This window comes from Ciconia boyciana, unplaced genomic scaffold (assembly GCF_034638445.1).
Source record: "Ciconia boyciana unplaced genomic scaffold, ASM3463844v1 HiC_scaffold_37, whole genome shotgun sequence".
Taxonomy (NCBI): domain Eukaryota; kingdom Metazoa; phylum Chordata; class Aves; order Ciconiiformes; family Ciconiidae; genus Ciconia; species Ciconia boyciana.
Window position 1 is genome coordinate 1530751 of NW_027328405.1, and position 6000 is coordinate 1536750.

Consider the following 6000-nt stretch of genomic DNA (forward strand, 5'->3'; position numbering starts at 1 on the left):
TCTTTCTTGCCATAAAAATGGTTTGGAGTATTTTTTTACATTTTCACAGTGTATCACTTAGCTTTTGTGTTTGAATATGAATATGTGTTTAATATGAATATCTGTTGAACATGAATGTGTGTTTATTTTTTTGGAAACAGACTGATGACTCTTCTGCCCCTATTTCTCTGGCCCAGCTTATTAAGGTATATCTATATTCTCGTCAAGTGCTTAAAGAAAAAAAGTGTTTGGTTTGTATTTTTAAATCTTATACTGTGATCCATAGCTGGATAATTCTTGTAATGTGAACAAAACTTTAATTTGATTTTTAAGAATTTAAAGTATTTCTTTTCAGTTTGAAATGTCTGTATATTTTGATACCGTCCTGTAAAGAGTAGTTGCCAGTTTGGGAAGATAGAAGGGGAGCACCTTATCAGCCTCAACGTCATGTTGTGGTATTACTCATCTTCCAGACACAAAGAAGCAGCACTTCAGAAGCTCTTTACTGTTTTGCATACGTTTCGTTAATGTTGCATTGGAAACTAACACAATTTTCAGAGAAGAATTTAATTGGCTGTAAGTGATGGACATTTCAGGGGGCTTTGCAACAGCCGAATTAGAGGTGTTTCTGGGGCATGGACGCTTGTGTGGCCATTTCTGCATTTCTATTTATTACATTTATAGATCCATTCTTTGGATGCTGCACAATTTCATAAATTGTAGTATATCTTCTCCTTCAAACAGTCTGGAGCTTAAAGATCAGTTTAAAAATCTGGATAATATATTTTTTTCTACACATATCTTCAGTCCACTTGGAAGAAAATGGTATTGGTGACACAAGCCTTTATGTGAGGTACAAACAGAGCCGAAGGTTTTGAGTGCCCAAGAATGCTCTTCTCAAGGAGGTGAACAGGCACATAAACACCTTGTAATGGCGTAAGGACTCCCCAGAACATCTCCAGGGCAGCTGTATTTTATAGAAGCAGCTGTTTTCATGCAACCTCAGCTAGCGCTGTGCTCTTTACAGGACTGGGTGAGTGGGGTTGTCTTTGGCTGTGTGGGCTTAAACGCATTTCTAATGCGTGTGTCAAACAATGCCTTGTTCAACAGACTGCCAATCTGGCTGAAGCCAATGCTCCCGAAGAAGACAAAGTAAAAGCTGTGATGATACAGTCTTGCCACCAGTATGATCCCATCAAGTAAGTGTGGATAATGTCAAATCTGTTCTTTGAAGATTCTGGAAAAAATCCTGGAGGTGTTTGTTTTAACAAGAGAGACACATGCATGCCTTTCTCTTCTTTTCCCAAAAAAACTTTTAGTTACGTGAAGAAACCCTTGGGTCCACCTCCACCATCATATACTTGCTTCCGTTGTGGAAAACCTGGCCACTATATAAAGAACTGCCCAACACATGGGGTAAGATTGTGGGGGACTTCTGGTGGTAGTTTGTTTTTAATGTGTTTCCCTTGGCAGTTAGGTAACAAATGCATGAACACTGCTATTAAGACTGGTTTCTCTTGGGGTGAAATAGAGAGGCTAGATGGCAATGTTGCAAAGCCCTTCAAAATTCAAGGGAAACCTGGAAATAGAAATGAAACATTTTCTTTTTTCTAGGTCATTGACGTTAAATATGTCCATAGATCGTTCTCTGTCAGCTTTGATGCTTAGTTTTATATATTTCACTATTACTGGAAAGTTTTCTGGTTTTGACTCTTTCTGATGACAGTTCACAGTTTTTAGTATTCCGTATAAACCCATGGTGTTTCTGTTGACGCCATCTATTGAATATTTGCCTCTTTTAACTACACCAGTCTCTGGCTGAGCATTCATGCCATTTGACCTAAGTCACTGAATGCATATGCATGAGGTACGAATTCAACCTTCGTATGGAGAGGGTGAATATAAGTTTCCCCAGTGAGTGATTCAGAGCACCGAATGAAGCTCTCGCTCGGAACTGCGCTTTGGAGGAGGAGCGGGTTTGTGTCTCTTGTCTGAGTGGGTGGTGAGCTAAGGGATATTTCACCCTTAGGGAACCTGAAGTGAAGCCAAAGCATGTGAATGAGTTCAAAACACTGCTCAAGCCTTTGGGACATCCTGGCTATATTCCTTTAGGAAAATAAGTATTTCAGTTGAGCAAGCCTGACGCTAGGTGAAAGGAGAGCCCTGAAGCCTTTTGCTGCTTAAAATAATCATTGCAATGTCATCTGAAGTGTGGGTCTTAAGATGAGCTATGTCTGCATTTCTTTTCTTAACAGGGCAAAAATGTTGAGCCTGTTCCCAGAATTAAAAAGAGCACAGGAATTCCCAGGAGCTTCATGATGGAGGTGAAAGACCCCACTACAAAGGGTGCCATGCTGACAAGCACTGGGAAATATGCAATACCAACTATTAGTGCGTAAGTATGGAATTAAGTGGACTGACCAAAAAGTGAACGAGAGAAACCACGCGTGAATGTCTGAGGGGCAATGCAACCAAGTTGGCCAGCCTCTGTAGTTACGGGGGAGGAAGCATTGTCATTGTCTCTTAACCATAAAATCCGTGATGCTTTCTCATATTACAATAGGGTGGTCCTACTGTTCATGGCCCTGGACCTGGGTTAAACTGGTGGTATGCTAAGAATCTGTATTTCTGCACAACATTTCAGTAGTGTTTACAGTGGAGTCGTTCTCTTTGAAAGCTCGTTTTGCTTCTGGTTTATGTTTCAAAGGCTTCTTGCAACATTTGTCAACTAGCAGTTGGACTGAGATGTCCTCCCCCTCAGACTTTTATCAAGTAGTTGCTATAACCTAAGAAAATACTCCTGTGTGCTGACGAGAGTGGCGGCTTTAAAATGCACTTGGTAGCACCTCTGTTTTTCTGTCATGGATCTCCTTTTGTAGAAGCTGTAACATCGACTTCTTCCATTTGTAAAATGTCCTTACTCGGAGACTAACTTTATCCTGAGCCTGCAATTTACATTTACCCTCTGGCAAAGGAGAGGTGGGATCTTTCTCACCTGATTTGTAGCTGTCAAACAATTGTTTTTCTAGTCTGAGCTAATTTCTTAGTTGATCCAATGAATGGGAGAGTTCTGCAGAAGGAAAATTCTGTTGTGGCTATAGAAAAGTAGTTTAAACTAAATGCCTACATTGTAGAAGGCTGATGTGGAGGGAGGAGAACTGCAGCTGTTCTCTTCCTTTGATAGAATCCAAAGCTTGGAAGAGTTTTCCTTTACCCACGTTGAAGTTTTTCCTTTTTCCTTCCCCACCCCCCTCCAGGGAAGCTTATGCCAGAGGAAAGAAGGAGAAGCGTCCCTTTTTACCAGAGGAGCCGTCCTCCTCCTCCGCAGATGACCCTATTCCCGAAGAGTTGTTATGTCTGCTTTGTAAAGAGTTAATGAGTGATGCAGCTGTTATTCCCTGCTGTGGAAACAGTTATTGTGATGACTGTAAGTGTTACTCCCACGTTTGTTAATTCAAAACATCACAGCTGATCTTCTGAAAGCAGAAAGAGGAGATAATGGCATGACTTTGTTACCAGCTCTATTTAATACTTAAGTATACCCTGAACAGGAAAGGACTCTTCTCCTAGAAAGGGAAAAAAGAAAAAAAAAAAGCAGAAAGCTTAGTACCTAGTGAAAGCCTCTTTACATGCAGAAGGACGAGTATAAGAAGAGCGCATAATTGTGCAGGTGATGACAGTATTAGATATCGAATGCATTTAGTTTGTCCACAGCCTTTCTCTCCTAAAAAACTGCATAGCCAACTCTGGTGACTTCCTGTGGTCTGCAACAAACGCAGAGTTAGGCATTTAATCCACATTCTTCTCCACGGGAGAGCTGGTTCAAACCTTCAGAACTCAAACCTACTCATGGTTTTTTGAGACGTGTTTTATTCATTAACCTGGAGGTTGGTGACTTCTCACTGTACTAGATAGTGGAAAGAAGACTAGTCGAAACATCGAGACACAGCCTACTCTACATCTTCAAATGTTGCAATAGTGCAATGTCAAGACTGTCTCGTTATTTGCCGCATACTAAAATTTTTTACACTATTGAACACGTATAGCTTCATGCTTTCCCTTCAAGACCATATTCACCCATTACCCATATTCGTGTTTTTATACTTGATTAGGACTCCCAGAATTTCCTCTGTTTGGCTAAAAACTGTTTGCATGATTCTAAACATACACAGGTATTAGAACAGCATTACTGGAATCTGAGGAACACACATGCCCAACGTGTCATCAGACAGATGTTTCTCCGGATGCTTTAATTGCCAACAAGGCCCTACGCAAGGTAAGGTGATGACTTTTACATCAACTGTTTGTAAGAAAAGTCTATTTGTAAAAAGCTGAAAGGGAAGAAAAGACTAATTTACACCTCCTTAAGCAAAGCCAACTTGAATAAGGCTAAATGTACCTTTCAAGTACATTACCTGTTGTTCCAGAAGCTTACAGCTCTTTAGAGACAATCTGGCACATGCAGGTCACACTTTTGTTTAACATGCTTGCCTCACTTTCAATTTCGGTGTTAACACTGTGGTACTTTAAATGCAGATACTCTGAGTTACCAGTCCTTGATATCGGTGTTTAATGTGATGTGTTCATAGATCTGTATGTTGATTTATTTGAGGCTTGATAGCATTTCCAGGAGTACACAAGTCATTTTATTCTGTGAAGGCTTTTGTTCGTCTATCTACTGAAGTTTCATATTGCCTTTTTGTAAATGTTTTTCTGCCTCTAGGCTGTGAACAACTTCAGAAATGGAACTGGCTACACCAAAAGGCTGCGCAAGCAGCTTCAGCAGCAACAGCAGCAGCTGCCACCACCACCACCTCCACCACCAGTCATGACTTTTGTCCCTCCTGCTGCTCTGGTGACTGCCGCTGAACACTTGAAGTCTTCCCATGGGTCACTCAGCGGTGTGTTGGAAGAGAAGGTAAGTTTTATTTCAACATCCGCAGTGATTCGTGTATCTTAGTAGAGCTGATTTTCCAACTCCTTGCATTTATTCACATGGGCTGTCAGGTTCCTCTACTAAGACATCCGGCATTTGCACGTCTTCTGGGCCCCCAAGGACAATCAATATCCACAAGTGGTAAGTAACTATAACTGTAGAATTTCTTTTAAAAAAAATGACCTTCAGATTAACTGAATGGGATTTTTTTCTTTTTCCTCTCCCCACTCCAAAAGGGCATCCAAGGGGAGGCAGTACAATTTGCTCAGCCGGTGGCAGACCAGGCTGGGAACTGTAAGTATGCCACAGAAGTTCAATATATTACTACTTGTAACCTGTTAAACGAGGCCATAACACATAACTCACGCAACAGCTGGTTTCTAATGAAATAAGTATGCCCAGAGAGTTGCAGAGCATACAAGTGGTAATTAATTTTAAAAACATAGGCAGCGTACGTGGAAGAAGTTACCAGAAGTTCGAGAGAAGTTTAATTAATATCTGTGCAGTCCTTTGAAGATCAGCAGTGTGAAGTATGAAGCGTCTCCAGGAGTGGCAGAGACGCGGTGGGCACTTGGCACATGGGAGGTGGGAGTCTCTTAAGCAGGGGCAGCCTCCATCCAGAGTCGCAAAGCTGAGTATAAGGAGAGAAGACTGAGGGAACTGTTGGGGGGGAGGATGTGGAAGGCAAGTCTGAGGATCAAGAAATGAGTGTCGTCTCAAATGAACAGAAAGCAGGGAGAAAAATGCTGAAGTTGGGAACAAGAAGTGCTCGCCACCATGCTCCCGCTTCCTTTGCTTTCCTCTTGAAAATCAGGGCAGAGCGTAACAAACAGTGACACGTGTTTGGGGGTTTCTTTAGAAGTTCAAATCGAGGACGCCAACGCAGTGAATGTACCCAAAGGCCTCAGGCCCCAACACTACCAATGTCCACACCAGCCTTTGTGCCTGTGCCTCCACCTCCCTTGTCTCCTCCACCACCCCATGCACTTCCTCTTCCTCCGGGGGTACCAGCACCACAGTTCCCTCCTCAGTTTGCACCTGGTCAGCCTCCATCTGCTGGGTACACTGTCCCCCCTCCAGGATAT